This window comes from Anoplolepis gracilipes, chromosome 4, assembly GCF_047496725.1.
Source record: "Anoplolepis gracilipes chromosome 4, ASM4749672v1, whole genome shotgun sequence".
Classification (NCBI taxonomy): domain Eukaryota; kingdom Metazoa; phylum Arthropoda; class Insecta; order Hymenoptera; family Formicidae; genus Anoplolepis; species Anoplolepis gracilipes.
Window position 1 is genome coordinate 8,606,764 of NC_132973.1, and position 18,898 is coordinate 8,625,661.

Here is an 18,898-nt window from a genome sequence, read left to right on the forward strand (position 1 = left end):
GAAAACCACTGTAGCTGCTGCTGTTTTCTTGCGAGAGTGAGAGTGCAGCGACCTCGTTTTTATCCGCTTGAAAGTAATTGAAACAAAAAAAATTCAATTTTTATTTTTCTGTTTAAAAATTCAAAATTTTATGTGCACAAAAGTCGATTAGAATTGACGCGAAAGCCTCTCTTAATGATTCTTCCTCTTTGATTCCGATCATAATGTTAATTCAAAATACAGATAAAATAAAAACACAGATAATATAATTGTGAAAAACTAAAAGAAATCTATTAAAAAAAGAAGTATGTTTCAATCTTGAAACATATTTTTGCTCTTGTCTTTTTTTTAGAAGTCTAATTGCAATATAAATTAATTTTACCGTAATATTTATCTCGCTAGGCGAGAAAATATTAGATGTATTTTGTCAATATTGCTTACGCAATTTCTAAATGTTATTATTTCGTTAACTTGTGCGAAAAACTCATTGCAACGCATCTCTAGCCGTCACACCATCATTGCCCTACTTTCAGTCGGTGTACTCGATCGAACGGGTTAGATCTAGTCACTTTCATAGCATATGTGGTAAATTTTGTACGTTTCAAGAGACAAGTCTTAAAGTTAGCAATTCAAAAACTATAATTAAATTTAACGCGTATTTTACTTTTTTTTACAACGCCAAAGAAAAATTATTTGCTGACATAAAATATCAAAAAAACTACACTCACAGTTACTTTCATACATTATGTTAATTTCAAATTATTAATTTGCATGCAGATAACCATCTTTTACATAGACTTCTTCATTATTTCGGGTACATAATGAAAGGAAGTTTAATTTTAATTAATTGAAAGAGTACATTTTTTTTCAAAAAATTGCATACCTTGTAGGATCACAAATGCAAATAAATCCCAACAATGATAACAATTGATAACTGTATATTTGGAGTATAATCTGATAAAGGGCAAAGCGATAAGAATACGATTATTGCGAGGCGTCCGAAGGATTGAGCAAATTTTCACAACGGTCGTTTAGTCCAGTTAATTGGGTCAAAATATGGCGTACCCCTCATTCTTGTCATCCTGTACCTTCAGCCGCCACCATCGCCGCCACCATCGCCGCCCCGTCGCCTCGCTCCATCCCTCTTCTTCACGCACCACGACAATTCTGTTACCGAACCCTTGCCCCCCTCTTTCTCCTTAGAATGCACGTCACAACGGGGGAGGTGGTGACGTCGGTGGAATGCAGACGTGCGATTGGCTGGAAGCTCGCTGACGTCACGGGGGTGAGTCTCTACATGCGCTTGGATGCAATACCCCCCTTGGACCCCCTTGCTATCTCGATCGCGGATCCCTCTCTTTCCCTCTACCCTTATCCCGTGCCGCACACGGAGGGGCGCAATAGGCATCGAGAAATGGTGCACGCCAGTTCAAAGCCACAGTTTTCCAAGGCTGTCCGATCCGAGAGGTCGCCGTGCGCCGCTCTCGCCTTTTCTTCGTTCGCCAATTCTTCCGAGGCTGCCTTCCGAGACTCATCCCTCCCTCTCTTCCTGCCACGATAAAGACCATTCATCGTACTTTCTTTTCGTCCACGTATATGCACTGTCCCTCTTCCGTTCATCTCATCTCGTTTCATGGGATTCTAAATTTCCTCAAGCCAGAGATTGTCTCTCCCATCGTTCTTCTCTCATAACGCGTTAACTTTTTTAATACATTTATTGTTCGGCGGAATAGTGATATAAATAGTTTGTTTTTTTATTTCGAGAAATATCAGAGGAAACATTATCAAAGTTTAGTTTAATAATAATAGTTATCTTCCGATCTTTTGTGTATGAAGAAAACGTCTAAAATTTATATACGCACATACTATTCGACATAATCATATGTACACGCGATATGCATGATATACAAGTCAATTTTTGAAATTTTAATCATCAAAGTCTGTTTCGATCTTTTACACACAGTTTATTTTTCTTTTAAACATCTCTGTATTTGATTTTCTAATTTTTACTCTAATTTGATTACGTCTTAATATCATCTACTTGGTATAATTGTACGTGGCTTGTGTTCGGGGATATGATTAATGAATAACAGCAAAGTTCGATTTTCTAAAAGCTCCGAGTTGCTTTTGATATCGGTAGGTAGAGCCGAGTTGCTTTAGCCTGACCGACTTTCCATGACCTTCAGAGTAGAAACGGGCAGATCGATAAATCGTTGACATTGTCAAATGCGGTAATTTCTTCTGTACCTCGATATAGCAGAGCGCAAACCATTATTGATCAACGAATATTCACGTTCTACTAGTTTAAATCCAACTGTGCCGTAAAAACTGTGTATTAATAATCTACTGTGTCGAAACTTTTTATAACATTCTCATTAATGTGTGCATTTAACTCACATATTCACTTTCCTGGAAAATTATTTATCTTCAAATATATTTCTGATAAAAATGGAATATTTTTTTTTATCCGGAAGTGAATGAAAGTTATTGTAATATAATGAAAAAAAGAGAGAATATTAAGTAGTTTGATTGAATGTAATAATACTTTGAGAAAATCAAGTTATTAATTCTAGACAACCCGTTAAAGTTTTTAATTAGAGAAAAATGTTACAAAAGAAATAATTTTCGGGGCGAAATTTCATTGAGACTGTGCTTCTTGGAACAACATCCGGACAAGATCATTCATGATCGGCGTGTTAATCGCACACCACGATCCCATCCGCACATCGGTAGATATATCCTTGGCCGGGCGACATCGAGTTTCATAAATAAAGCCCCATTGAAGAGAAGTTCACCGGGGATGGGGTAGCATGACCTGCTGACCCACATTTCCCATGACTTGCGTCATTCACAATCTCTCCCCACCAGCCATCGAGCTTCAGCGACTACACGCATCTAAAATAGTGGTGGATACAAAGGAAAGTGGCGAGGGAATGAACGGATGGAGACTGCAAGACAGACAATCGCGAATCGAACAACGACGTCCTCGGTTGAGCAGCCTCCGATCGACGTCGAAGCGACTTTCGGTCTTCTTTCAAGGACGCGCGATGAAGCAACGATTGGCCGCGAATCGGGATTGGATCGGGATCGCATTCCGGAGTCGATTCTTTTTTAAATAATTATCATCCAATACGAAATAGTGTCCATTTTTGCGATTCAAGTCGTCAAGTCACAAAAATTCTCGCTACGATGACGATGCTGAGAATTGCTGGTAGACTATGGTTTTTTGTTCGCGTCTGTGCAAATTCTGAAAGGTCGGTGCATGTCTGACTTTGAAGTGGCGAAACCTATCACGCGATCATCGCAAGGTAAGTCGGGCGAAAGTGTGTGAGATGTCGTGTCAAAATCTTTCCATGGCTCATGATGCGTCTGTTGCCTGGCAACTATTCGTCCTGGGTCAATGGGGATACGCATACATGGGAAAATATAGGTCAACCTGCGAGACCTTCGAGAAGGTGGATATCTTCTTATAAGCTCTTGCAGCGCCGCGGATGTGCGTGGGGTCATCGGTTTCCGTGCGTTACATTACCGCCGACGGGAGTGCTGTAAAAATATCTACGCGCTAGATTTACGCGTGACCGGGGTACCGTCGCCGGTGTCGTAAAGCAAATTCGCGTAAGGAAATATCTACCGCTCGAGATCTCCGTATAGATATCATCTCAAATTATCTTGCATTTAGATTATGGAGGAATCCTATCTTCTCTCAGATAAGTTATGAATAAAAAAAAAGATTATATATACACTTTGTACAATTGAATTTTTAATTGAGATTAAAGTATTCATTAATTTATTCATCTTAGATTATTTTCCTATACTGAAACATATTTTAATAAATATAAAAAAAAAAAAAAAAAAAATTGCCTTAAATTTATTCGAAAAATTACAATAAAGAGCAATAGATGATGGCTTCAGTAAGAAAGACTTTAGGCAAAAATCGCATATTGTAAAAAATCTTGAGCTCGCCCTTGGCTCGTCTTTATAGTTCTCTCCTACTGACCCGAATACTTATATATGAGGTGGCGCGCTATTTATAGAACCACCCCCGATGAACGACCCCAACGAGCGCAACGAAACGAAGGTCTGTATCAAACGCGGACAAGGAGACGCGGCGAATGTGAATGCATTTCTTTGTAATTTTATTAATTAGCGATTCGACAGTAGTTGTTCGATTAAGCATTTTGTTGGAAGATTTTACAAGAAAAAGGCGTAATGTATAAATTTTTTAACAAATTAAGGAAAATATTTCTATTTAATAATATATATATAATATAATGTAACACACACACGCGCATATATATACATATGTATGTGTCTGTATGTTTGTTACATTATTTATTTTATATTATATATATACATATATATATATATATTTTATATATCGCAGACATATTTTTCTTCTTAATACGTTCCAGATTTATTTTGTAACTTTCACAATAAATATCGGAGTTTTCGTTTGAAAGTTAGAAACGGCCAACATTGACCTTTAGGATATTTACGGATACGTTCTATTTATATCTATAAGGTCGATAGTTTAATATCGCGAGTACCAGTCGAGAAAGTACCCGAGTATATTCTTAATTCTAGTAAGAAAGCGACTTTATTTCTCGCGATCTTTCAGAGATTACACAAGAAAGATCCTCTTGCCCATTTTTCCTTTATGTATTATAAACATGTACAATACTGATATATACCTTTCAAGTATGTTTAACCTGCGTTGAAACTGCGATCGTTAAAATTCTTCTCCTTAACTATGTTACGACTCACGCTTGACGATACGTACGTTGCTGGTTATTCTTACACTATCTCTTACCCCGTTTGCCCTGGTTTCGTATCTCGCCTCTCCCTCTGTCAACGGTGACCTCGCTCCCTCTCTGGCGCAACGGGGTTCATCGCCCCGATGCAAGCGTGTTTCCCTCTGACGTCATGGACCATCCGCGCGTCATCGAGCGCCGCCGCCTGACATTGTCGTTTCACACATATGAATATGTCGATGTAAAAAAATATCTTTTAAATAATGACGTCAAATACTTCGCGCCTCGATGCGTTACTTCAAAGAAAAAGCATCGTTGACGTTGTTCGAGAAATTTATTAACACCTCTTTAATCGGTATAAATATGAGATGATATCTTATCGTCGACCGCGGATAAACGTGCTATCATTATGCGAATTTCGAGGAAGCAGCAGAGATATGTGCTCGCAGAAAATAACGCGAATAAAACTGCACTACCGATGTGCGGCCGATAGGATACTGTGTATTGATAATCTAGACGTAAGGGTGGTAAACCCGACACGGCTGTTCCTTTACCGTATGTTATAAATGTCGGAAGAAGAGCTTGGTCGACACGTTTCCCTTTGCGGTAAAACATCGCGTTATTCGTTGAGTAGAAACATGTCTCGATCTCAGCGACAATTGTCTGATCGAATACGCGGCTTTTCCACTGAAAGATCGAGGCAGACTCGTCGCGATGGAATCAGTGGAGGATCTTTTTCCGTATGTATAGACTATTTTTATTAGCTTTATTGTATAGTTAAATATATATATATATATATATATTTATTTTATTATATTTATAAAATAAAGTTGACATGGTAAACTTAATTTTTTCCTTATTTCCACGGTTCTTGCGTATCTCATTTACCATATACGTTTTTAATATGCTTGCAAATGTAAAGAGATGTGGTTATTTAAATATAATAATGTGTAGTAAATAGAACATTATTAGAAAATATTAGTAGATGTTTTGAACATTGTTAAATAATAGAATTCTCATAAATATAATTTAAGAGAGCAATAACATTAAGTAGATGCATTAATTTGTTATGGATAAGTAAAACAATGATTTAAATCACAAATATATATTTAAGTAACGAATATATATTACACATATATATATGTTTATTACCATTATTTTGTGAAATACCTGAAAGTTATAAAGTGATGTAACTTTGTCCCTATTTTATGTATCGACATACATTTCTCTACGAAATGACTTAGTGAAACATTAACATACAAGGTAGATCGATATTTTTTCGTCGTCTGCCTGCACGAATATTAATCGACCTACTTGGATTATTATGCGCGTCCATACAAGATACGTCATTTTAATCAGGTTACTAGTACGTGTTTATTAATCGTTGATTGATAATTAATAAATTTCTTTTATACACGAGTAATTTTATAACATTAGAGTTTAGCTTGTTAAATATTATCTTTCATCATATCTATAATCATGTTTTACTATAAAGTCATTGCATCTAATCATTGTATTTTCATATTGTAAACCAATATCAAAATCCATGCAGAATGTTTACAAAGATCATGTTTGACATAGCATATATGAATGTAAATCATGTAGTTTGCCATGTTAAAGAACATTTATTTGATGTAACTAAATCATAAATGTTAAGTTGCTTTTATACACACTTTGGTGAACGGCAACGTTCTCCACAAACGGAAAGCTATCGAAAACCTCGGTAGAAATTGAAAAAAATTTATTTTCACAAAATTTTAAATTCCGATTCTATAAAACGACGAAGAGATTGTTGAAAAGTAATGTGTAACTTTTTAATGAAGCATTATTTTAGGCCGGTCTAGAAGTAGCTTCTCCAGATCCCTCGTGGTTGATGAATTTTATTACGAAAAAAATGGCAAAATTTGCGAATTCGCGTGGTCTGCGATAACTGGAAAGATCTACCGAATGTTCGCGATCCTGGATTGCAAACATTTTGAACAACAAGAAAAGCCGCTAGTGCTGCATCCGCGTACCAGATGGCAGAGCAAACTCGGAGAAACTGGCAAATTGATCTGCCACACGCTCGTATACAGGCAGTCGCTTCGCGAGCATCTGCTATGTCAATTATCTGGAAAAAGCGTGGATCTCCGCGAGATCGCCACGCGGTTAGGTTCCTCACTTTATTTTAGCCGATTTCATTGCGATTGAGGGCGCGCGATCGCCGACGTGTGATCGTCGTCGCGACGAGCCGGACGTCGAGTGGCCGCCGCCGTCGCCGTCGGACGGCGTCGCGTGCCGTCGCTCGCGGGATCGACGCACGATGCGGCCTCAATACTCGAGCAAAATCAGCGATTTCCTCGTCGTTAGGTACGTATCAGACTTTTGTTCAACTCGCCATCTATTCCTTGTACGTTTATTCGATCGTTCTATCGCGATTCATGATCGCGGATCGCGTAGAATCTCAGAAATTCTCGATGCGGCGACGGTCAAATCGCACGCGATCTTCGACTACTTGATCGAATAAATCGCTTTTCTCTTTGATCGATGTGGAAAAAAAATGAAAGATACAAGCTTAACAATAAAGTAACTGTGCACAATCGATATTTTATTTATAAAGTTTTTTTTGGAAACCGTTTAATCGTACACAATTTTCGGTTATTTACGAAAATAATTGCTGTCTTTGATTATATATATATTAATCTTAATGAACAGAAAAAATTGAATATGTTTAGTATCAGAATAATTTCTATTTGCACAATATCGTTTCTAATAATTGTCATTTGTAAATTATATGTTAGTTTAATTAGTATATAGCATGATATGTTATTATAAAGAAATTAATTTTTACTTTGGAAGCATGCAATTAGTAAATATTTAAATTTGTTTTTAACTTTTGACTATTTCGATTATAAATTGTTTTTTTTAGGGCACAATGTTTCTTAACGTGTAAAAATTACATCTCCAAACTTTCTGTGTTAATAATGTAATAATACTAATAATTTATAAAAATATTTATATATAATTTTGTTATATTTATATTTATATATCGTAATTTTTATGTACGAGATTAAAATAATATTCTACTCACATATTACAGAATTTTATTAGATAGAACTAATTACGAATTTAAATGAGAAGATTTGTAAATAATTTTGATAATAATATAGTTTCTTGCCTACAATATTTCAAGCTTTGAATACAATATTCAATAAACTGCAATAACTTTTTATCGTTTTTTGCATTAAACGCGTCTGCAGTAAAAAACGATGCTTTTGATAAAAGTCCTTACTATAATGTTTATATATTTGCAAATTTATTTTTAATTATCGCTAGGATATGCAATTTAAGTTTATTTCGAAATCTACCGAGTTTTATGAAGGATTTATTTTTTTATAATACTTTTATAATTAATAGCTATATTTAATAATTTTATGAAACAAAAATTAGAATGTTAAATTTGAAAAAATTTCATGAAACGACTGATGTAACATTTTTCGCACAATTTACAATATTTACGAAAATACGAGACGTTTCGTCCCAATACATTGTTACACACGTAGGCCTATTTGAAAAAATCCTTATAATGCTTATATATTTGCAAATTTATATGTAATTATTGCTAAAGATATGCAATTTAATTTTATTTCGAAATCTGCCAAGTTTCGCGAACGATTAATTTTTTTATAACATTTTTATAATTAATAGCTATTCTTAATGATTTCGTGAAACAAAAATTAAAATATTAGATTTAAGAAAACCTCATGAAACGATTGGTGTAACATTTCTCGCACAATTTATGATATTTAAAGAAATACAAGACGTTTCTTCACAGTACATCATTACACGTAGGCCTATTTGAAAAAATCCCTATAATGCTTATATATTTGCAAATGTATATGTAATTATTACTAAAGATATGCAATTTAATTTTATTTCGAAATCTGCCAAGTTTCGCGAACGATTAATTTTTTTATAACATTTTTATAATTAATAGCTATTCTTAATGATTTCGTGAAACAAAAATTAAAATATTAGATTTAAGAAAACCTCATGAAACGATTGGTGTAACATTTCTCGCACAATTTATGATATTTAAAGAAATACAAGACGTTTCTTCACAGTATATCATTACACGTAGGCCTATTTGAAAAAATCCCTATAATGCTTATATATTTGCAAATGTATATGTAATTATTGCTAAAGATATGCAATTTAATTTTATTTCGAAATCTGCCAAGTTTCGCGAACGATTCATTTTTTTATAACATTTTTATAATTAATAGCTATTCTTAATGATTTCGTGCAACAAAAATTAAAATATTAGATTTAAGAAAACCTCATGAAACGATTGGTGTAACATTTCTCGCACAATTTATGATATTTAAAGAAATACAAGACGTTTCTTCACAGTACATCATTACACGTAGGCCTATTTGAAAAAATCCCTATAATGCTTATATATTTGCAAATGTATATGTAATTATTGCTAAAGATATGCAATTTAATTTTATTTCGAAATCTGCCAAGTTTCGCGAACGATTCATTTTTTTATAACATTTTTATAATTAATAGCTATTCTTAATGATTTCGTGAAACAAAAATTAAAATATTAGATTTAAGAAAACCTCATGAAACGATTGGTGTAACATTTCTCGCACAATTTATGATATTTAAAGAAATACAAGACGTGTCTTTACAGTACATCATTACACGTAGGCCTATTTGAAAAAATCCCTATAATGCTTATATATTTGCAAATGTATATGTAATTATTGCTAAAGATATGCAATTTAATTTTATTTCGAAATCTGCCAAGTTTCGCGAACGATTAATTTTTTTATAACATTTTTATAATTAATAGCTATTCTTAATGATTTCGTGAAACAAAAATTAAAATATTAGATTTAAAAAAACCTCATGAAACGATTGGTGTAACATTTCTCGCACAATTTATGATATTTAAAGAAATACAAGACGTTTCTTCACAGTACATCATTACACGTAGGCCTATTTGAAAAAATCCCTATAATGCTTATATATTTGCAAATGTATATGTAATTATTGCTAAAGATATGCAATTTAATTTTATTTCGAAATCTGCCAAGTTTCGCGAACGATTAATTTTTTTATAACATTTTTATAATTAATAGCTATTCTTAATGATTTCGTGAAACAAAAATTAAAATATTAGATTTAAGAAAACCTCATAAAACGATTGGTGTAACATTTCTCGCACAATTTATGATATTTAAAGAAATACAAGACGTTTCTTCACAGTACATCATTACACGTAGGCCTATTTGAAAAAATCCCTATAATGCTTATATATTTGCAAATGTATATGTAATTATTACTAAAGATATGCAATTTAATTTTATTTCGAAATCTGCCAAGTTTCGCGAACGATTAATTTTTTTATAACATTTTTATAATTAATAGCTATTCTTAATGATTTCGTGAAACAAAAATTAAAATATTAGATTTAAGAAAACCTCATGAAACGATTGGTGTAACATTTCTCGCACAATTTATGATATTTAAAGAAATACAAGACGTTTCTTCACAGTACATCATTACACGTAGGCCTATTTGAAAAAATCCCTATAATGCTTATATATTTGCAAATGTATATGTAATTATTACTAAAGATATGCAATTTAATTTTATTTCGAAATCTGCCAAGTTTCGCGAACGATTAATTTTTTTATAACATTTTTATAATTAATAGCTATTCTTAATGATTTCGTGAAACAAAAATTAAAATATTAGATTTAAGAAAACCTCATGAAACGATTGGTGTAACATTTCTCGCACAATTTATGATTCTTAAAGAAATACAAGACGTTTCTTCACAGTACATCATTACACGTAGGCCTATTTGAAAAAATCCCTATAATGCTTATATATTTGCAAATGTATATGTAATTATTGCTAAAGATATGCAATTTAATTTTATTTCGAAATCTGCCAAGTTTCGCGAACGATTCATTTTTTTATAACATTTTTATAATTAATAGCTATTCTTAATGATTTCGTGAAACAAAAATTAAAATATTAGATTTAAGAAAACCTCATGAAACGATTGGTGTAACATTTCTCGCACAATTTATGATTCTTAAAGAAATACAAGACGTTTCTTCACAGTACATCATTACACGTAGGCCTATTTGAAAAAATCCCTATAATGCTTATATATTTGCAAATGTATATGTAATTATTGCTAAAGATATGCAATTTAATTTTATTTCGAAATCTGCCAAGTTTCGCGAACGATTCATTTTTTTATAACATTTTTATAATTAATAGCTATTCTTAATGATTTCGTGAAACAAAAATTAAAATATTAGATTTAAGAAAACCTCATGAAACGATTGGTGTAACATTTCTCGCACAATTTATGATATTTAAAGAAATACAAGACGTGTCTTTACAGTACATCATTACACGTAGGCCTATTTGAAAAAATCCCTATAATGCTTATATATTTGCAAATGTATATGTAATTATTGCTAAAGATATGCAATTTAATTTTATTTCGAAATCTGCCAAGTTTCGCGAACGATTAATTTTTTTATAACATTTTTATAATTAATAGCTATTCTTAATGATTTCGTGAAACAAAAATTAAAATATTAGATTTAAAAAAACCTCATGAAACGATTGGTGTAACATTTCTCGCACAATTTATGATATTTAAAGAAATACAAGACGTTTCTTCACAGTACATCATTACACGTAGGCCTATTTGAAAAAATCCCTATAATGCTTATATATTTGCAAATGTATATGTAATTATTGCTAAAGATATGCAATTTAATTTTATTTCGAAATCTGCCAAGTTTCGCGAACGATTAATTTTTTTATAACATTTTTATAATTAATAGCTATTCTTAATGATTTCGTGAAACAAAAATTAAAATATTAGATTTAAGAAAACCTCATAAAACGATTGGTGTAACATTTCTCGCACAATTTATGATATTTAAAGAAATACAAGACGTTTCTTCACAGTACATCATTACACGTAGGCCTATTTGAAAAAATCCCTATAATGCTTATATATTTGCAAATGTATATGTAATTATTACTAAAGATATGCAATTTAATTTTATTTCGAAATCTGCCAAGTTTCGCGAACGATTAATTTTTTTATAACATTTTTATAATTAATAGCTATTCTTAATGATTTCGTGAAACAAAAATTAAAATATTAGATTTAAGAAAACCTCATGAAACGATTGGTGTAACATTTCTCGCACAATTTATGATATTTAAAGAAATACAAGACGTTTCTTCACAGTACATCATTACACGTAGGCCTATTTGAAAAAATCCCTATAATGCTTATATATTTGCAAATGTATATGTAATTATTACTAAAGATATGCAATTTAATTTTATTTCGAAATCTGCCAAGTTTCGCGAACGATTAATTTTTTTATAACATTTTTATAATTAATAGCTATTCTTAATGATTTCGTGAAACAAAAATTAAAATATTAGATTTAAGAAAACCTCATGAAACGATTGGTGTAACATTTCTCGCACAATTTATGATTCTTAAAGAAATACAAGACGTTTCTTCACAGTACATCATTACACGTAGGCCTATTTGAAAAAATCCCTATAATGCTTATATATTTGCAAATGTATATGTAATTATTGCTAAAGATATGCAATTTAATTTTATTTCGAAATCTGCCAAGTTTCGCGAACGATTCATTTTTTTATAACATTTTTATAATTAATAGCTATTCTTAATGATTTCGTGAAACAAAAATTAAAATATTAGATTTAAGAAAACCTCATGAAACGATTGGTGTAACATTTCTCGCACAATTTATGATTCTTAAAGAAATACAAGACGTTTCTTCACAGTACATCATTACACGTAGGCCTATTTGAAAAAATCCCTATAATGCTTATATATTTGCAAATGTATATGTAATTATTGCTAAAGATATGCAATTTAATTTTATTTCGAAATCTGCCAAGTTTCGCGAACGATTCATTTTTTTATAACATTTTTATAATTAATAGCTATTCTTAATGATTTCGTGAAACAAAAATTAAAATATTAGATTTAAGAAAACCTCATGAAACGATTGGTGTAACATTTCTCGCACAATTTATAATATTTAAGGAAATACAAGACGTTTCTTCACAATACATTATTACACGTAGGGCTATTTGGAAAAATCCCTATAATGCTTATATATTTGCAAATTTATATGTAATTATCGCTAAAAATACGGAATTTAAGTTTATTTCGAAATATGCCAAGTTTCGCGAACGATTAATTTCTTTATAACATTTTTATAATTAATAGCTATTCTTAATGATTTCGTGAAACAAAAATTAGAATATTAATTTTGCAAAAATATCATGAAACGACTAACATAACGTTTTTTTCACAATTTATAGTATTTAAGGAAATACAAGACGTTTTGTCACAATACATTATTACATATGTAGGCCTATTTGAAAAAATTCTTATAAAGCTTATATATATTTGCAAAATTGTACGTAATTATTGCTAAATATATGCAATTTTAGTCTATTTCGAAATTTGCCAAGTTTCGCGGATGATTTATTTTTCTATAATATTTTTATAATTAATAGCTATATTTAATGTTTTCATGAAACAAAAATTAGAATATTAGATTTGAGCAAATCTCATTGTACGACTGCTGTAATATTTTTTACACAATTCATAATATTTAACGAAATATAAGACGTTTCACAATACATTGTTACGTATGACTATTTGATAAAAATCCTTACTGTAATGATTATATATATTATATATATTATTATATTATGTATATGTATTATATATTTGCAAATAATTTTTTTCATTATTGCTAAAGATATGCTATTTAATTTGAGTTTATTTCGAAATCTGCCGAGTTTCGAGAATTATTCATTTTTTCATAATATTTTTATAATTAATAGCTTATATTTGATGATTTTATAAAACAAAGTTAGAATATTAGATTTGACAAAATCTCATGAAACGATCGATGTAATGTTTTTCATATAATTTATAGTATTTATAGTATTTACGAAAATACAAGATGTTTTGTTACAATTTACATTGTTAGACATGTAGGCCTAAAATTTGTAAAGCAATTTTGCATCGCAAATCTAATAAATGTACAATATTATTTTATACTTTAGTTCATAATATGAAAATGATAATTTTCGATAAAGATTGCTCATTATCTTTAAAAAATTTTCGAATTTTTTAAATGTTTTACTTTCTTATTTTGCTTTTAAGAATTCGATTATTAATTTAAATAATAATATTTTGAAATACATAAATTATTAATTTTTAACTATTGTTTTTCTCGTTAAACAATTGTTTCTTGTGAAATCAGAGTTCTACAAAATATATACATTCAAAATAGCTATATTATATTGTATTATTTAAAATGTAAAACAAAAATATCATTTTGTAAGAAATGCAATATTATATATGATTATTTTTATATTATTATTATCATCCCAAATATTATTTAACTTGTACCGTATAAAGATATTTTATTGAAAAAAAGAAACTTATATCCTTTTTCCTTTATTTTATGTGTACAAATTTATATTTTGAAAAATGTAGTAACAAAATATTCATTAAGACAAATAATTTTCATATAACATGAATGTGCATATCAGTACATGAAATTAGATTAAATTTGACGAATAAACACATTTTTTAATTGAATCGACTACTTGTAGCTGAACATTTTTCAAGTTTACAATTGACAAATAGATTTTTGTTATTCGAAACTTGTCGACTCCAGTATGGTTATATTTCCGAGAAAATGTTTCAATTTATAACATAATTTAGTATTAAAAAAGCGGATTTTACAATGATAATGAAATTTTTTATGTTACTTTCAAAAGAACTATATTTTTGCTTTTGAAAGTTTCAAGAAACCACTTTTAATAACAGATTCTTTGTCTAATTTGAAATTTTCCAATTTTGTTTTAATAAAATAAAAATAGGAAAATTATTTATTGTAATTTTTTTATATTGTATATTTTTATTGGGTCTGCTAAAAAGTAATTTAAAAGACAACGTTTTTCAATACAAAGTACTGTTTTTAAGCTATAAAATGTATACCTATTTTGAATATAACATATATTTTGAGCTGACCAGATTGACAAGAAAGTATATTTGATGAAATTGACAAGAAAGTATATTTTGGAGCAATTATGTTTTTTTATTTCCTCAAAGAGAAAAACACGATACAAATCGTAGTAGGAAATTTTTTGTAATATTTGTACCGTTTTTCTTTAGCAAAAATAAGAAAGCATAATTACTCGAAAATATATCTTCTTGTCACTTATTTTCAAAATAAGGTCAATTTAATCAAGAAAATTTAATCGTAAAACGTAATGATTTTTTTTAAATCACGCGTTAAAGTGTCGGCTTTCAGAATATGTACAGTCGGACCTCTTATCCTACGACATTTTCGGTTCGGAATCTTCCCCTTAAACCTCTGATCCTACAACAAAAATTTGAAAGTAGAGGTATAATTCCCCTTTCGCGGTCGTAGCATAAGAGGGTCGTAGAATAAGAGGTCCGACTGTGTATATTTTATAGCTTAAAAACAGTGCTTTGTATTAAAAAATACAAAAACGTCTATTGCAAAAAAACATTACTTTTGGCTAACCCAATATAACTAAGCGTTAAATTAAAATTCCATTAAACAGTACTTGAAGGATATAATTATCCATTTGACCGTCTGTAATTTTATTTACTAAAGACCTCTTTTCTTGTTCTTATAATTAAAAAATCACACAGTTAAACAAAAAAAGCATAAGAACAAGACTAGTTATTTTTCGTAGTCTTTTTATGCTTAAATACATTCTAAATTGCTCATCTCGTCACAATTTTGAGAAATTTGCATTTGAAGTTCCAAGAAATGATTATTTTAATGTATTTTGTCAAATTATAACTTCAGTATGTAATATGTTGAAGAAGTTTTATTGTAATTAAATATGTTGTTTAAACGTTGAGCTCTTAAAAAGAAAATTTATTATGTTGTTTACAGTCAATAAAATATTCATGATTAAATATGCCACCCACTATAACTCTAATTGCGGTTTATTATAGTTTATATAGTTTTCTCAATTATATTTATTTAAATTTAGAAGGTTTTTAAGTCGTAGAATATGAATTCCATGTAAAAGTTAACAAATTTAAAATGCCAGAATTAATATGGATGTCAAAATTAAAAAAGGTTTAAATTTTTACAAAAATTTATATGTATGTACATGCAAAAATTTATTTATATAATTTAAATTTGTTGAAATTGATAAATTTAAATTGGTCAAAATTTTTAGATTTGTACTCAGCAACCTAAAAACCTTTGAGTTTAAATAAATATAATTGAAAACTATGTATTAAATCTTCAACAATTTTATTCGCAGCAAATTTCTTTCGAGAACTGAAAATCCTAACAATATGTGTTAGTTTGACTGTAAAAGTTTTTTAACACATTACATAATACCGTCGTATATGTGAAAATACATTGAAATAATCATTTCTTGCAAGTTTAACAGCAAATTTTTCAAAATAGTGACGCGATGAAGAAAATTAGGAACTTGAAACGTATTTAGTATAAAAAAACAGGGGAAAAGTGCTTAGCATTATTTGTGTGTTTAAAAAAGTTATTTTTTGCTGTATTGTGTTATTGATAGCCTACAATTTTTAGTAAGAGAAAAATTGACTCTAAATTGGTCTGAAAAAACCTGTCATTAAAAGCATACGGTGGGTTTGGAATATGTATAAATTCTAACACAATTCTTGTCGTATTTTTTGCTAATCTCTTAAAAAATAGTGACGACAAGTTATTTAACGCTACATCTCGGATGTAACAGTCTTCAAGAATTTATTGTCTGAACATAGAACTTAGAAATATGAAGAAAAATGGCGGTTCTATCATTAAACGATCAATGTCTCGAGGTGCATCGCCATTCTCGACGATAGCATGTTCACCATCAAGGTCGAACGTAGAAAACGAACGTTATTAGTATAAAAAAATAAATATATTAACTTTGTAAGAGAAGACGATTCCTACGCCAATGAGATTGACAAGGCTTCTTGCATGGGTTTGACAGAATTAATCCCGTTTACTTCGGGCAGATTTAAGGCTTCTTATGCAACTCTTCGTACCTACGCATGCATGTGGCCGTCTGTATGTGCCTCTACACATAATCACCGAAATAAATACGTCCCTTTCAGAATGGATCTCGTGACAGCCTAACAGACAATCTTTCCCACTCATTCGTTTCTATATAGTGTTTTAACACTGATTTGCGATACAATTGTGTAGCAAACCTATCAACAATATCAAATCAGAAAAAATCAATATTTAGACTAAACTATAGATATAAATATATAAATAAAGTATTTTTTTATATTTAGATTGATGACAGAGATTATTTTAACTACTAAATATTTGTATTTATTGTATTACAACATATTAGGTCATATAAGAGGTGCGAATTTTCTTATTTGACCTATTAGTCGAAACAGATCTATATTTCCATCGTCAATTTTTCCGATTATAATTTGGGTTAATAAACAATTTTGGATGTAAAATCAAACGATAAACACGTCTTTAATACAACTATGAACGAGTAATATTGAGTGTGACGAAAGTAAGTCCATCATTGACTATACGCGAAATGTCATAAATTCGTTACGCAAGACTATATATATGGTATAAGAGCTTTACTTTCATCCTACGTCTTCTATAAGTTACATTAGATAACATGTTACATATAGATAATGTAAATGTCCCCAGCTCGATATAATGTTAACTCTCATGTGATAATTTATAATAGGTCATTTAAAGCAACATAACTGATGACTTTTATAGTTGATAAATATAAAACACACACACACAAAGTGGGTGATTTTGTAACGTGCGTTTTAAATTTTTTATGCAATTTTTCATAATTTTTCAATTTTTTAGAAGCATTATACAGTTCAATAAAACTAATATTATTGTAATAAGTTATACAATTAATCTATAATAAGAATAAGTTTGTTAAGAGAAATATTAAAAAATGTATCTCGATATATTAAAAGATATACATACATATTTAATCTCACCATAAATGTTACTAATATGATTAAATAAGATATTTTTATTATATTATTGAGTAAACAAGACTTACAAAATATCGAACTTAGGACATACGATTAAAAGATGTCTAAATCTGTAATTAATTTTAATTTTTGTTAGTTGCAATATGAAAGGCTTTTCAGAAATTTCCAACAAACAAAACAGAAATGCATTGCAATTGACATATCACATTGATATTTATTATTTTCGTATTAATCAGTATAAAATAATGATGTCACAAAAAAATGAAAGAAGAAGCCTTATACAGTTTATATATTATTCTTTCAAAATTTTATTTTATATTTTTACTATATAAATATCTCAATCATAATCAGCTAAAGTATATATATATATATATATATATATATATATATATATATATATATATATATATATATATATATATATATAATATTTGCGGTTAAAAATTTTTTCTCGTGATTATATTATGAAATGATTATATGTACCATTGCCTTATAAATTAAGAAACATCATAATATGCGACGTCAAAAAGGAATCAACAAAACGACAGCTGACAAAGCCACAGAGGAAAGTATATCATAAGCAAACCGTCTTATGTTTCTGTCTTATTTCATTGTTAATTTGCGAGATGAAATATGACATAAACTTAAGGTGGGTGCTTATATGATCGACGAATTTAACTACGATGGATATTTACAAACGTCGTAATCAACTGTAGTAAAGAAACAAAAAAATCTCAAAGACGCTAGAGATATTTATTTTGTCTTAAACACACAATAGGTAAATTGTGCCTATCTATCACCGGCATGTATTTTATATCTATTTTTAAACTTTATTATAATGCAGTTGAGGCGGTCAAAAAACCGTCGGGCAAAACCAATTTTACATTCTCCAACGTATAACTTTAATGAACAAAATTCATAGAAAATTGTACTGTCTAGTTAACATATCAAAATTTCTATCCTGTAATTTTGTAATTTTAATTTTATTCTTAAATTTCTAGCAAAGTTTTAGCAAAAGTCTCAGAAAATGATATTATCGAAAAATGTTCACATCGCAACATTA

At 29.8% G+C, this 18,898-nt stretch overlaps 1 long non-coding RNA gene across 1 annotated transcript in view; it reads right to left on the minus strand.

Moving 5' to 3' along the window:
- The window catches only part of LOC140664410 (uncharacterized), a 22,392-nt gene continuing 3,494 nt past the window's right edge, over nt 1-18,898 (minus strand). The window contains exon 3 of the long non-coding RNA XR_012046451.1: nt 1-66. This is a non-coding gene — a long non-coding RNA (uncharacterized lncRNA). The remainder of the gene's footprint in view (nt 67-18,898) is intronic.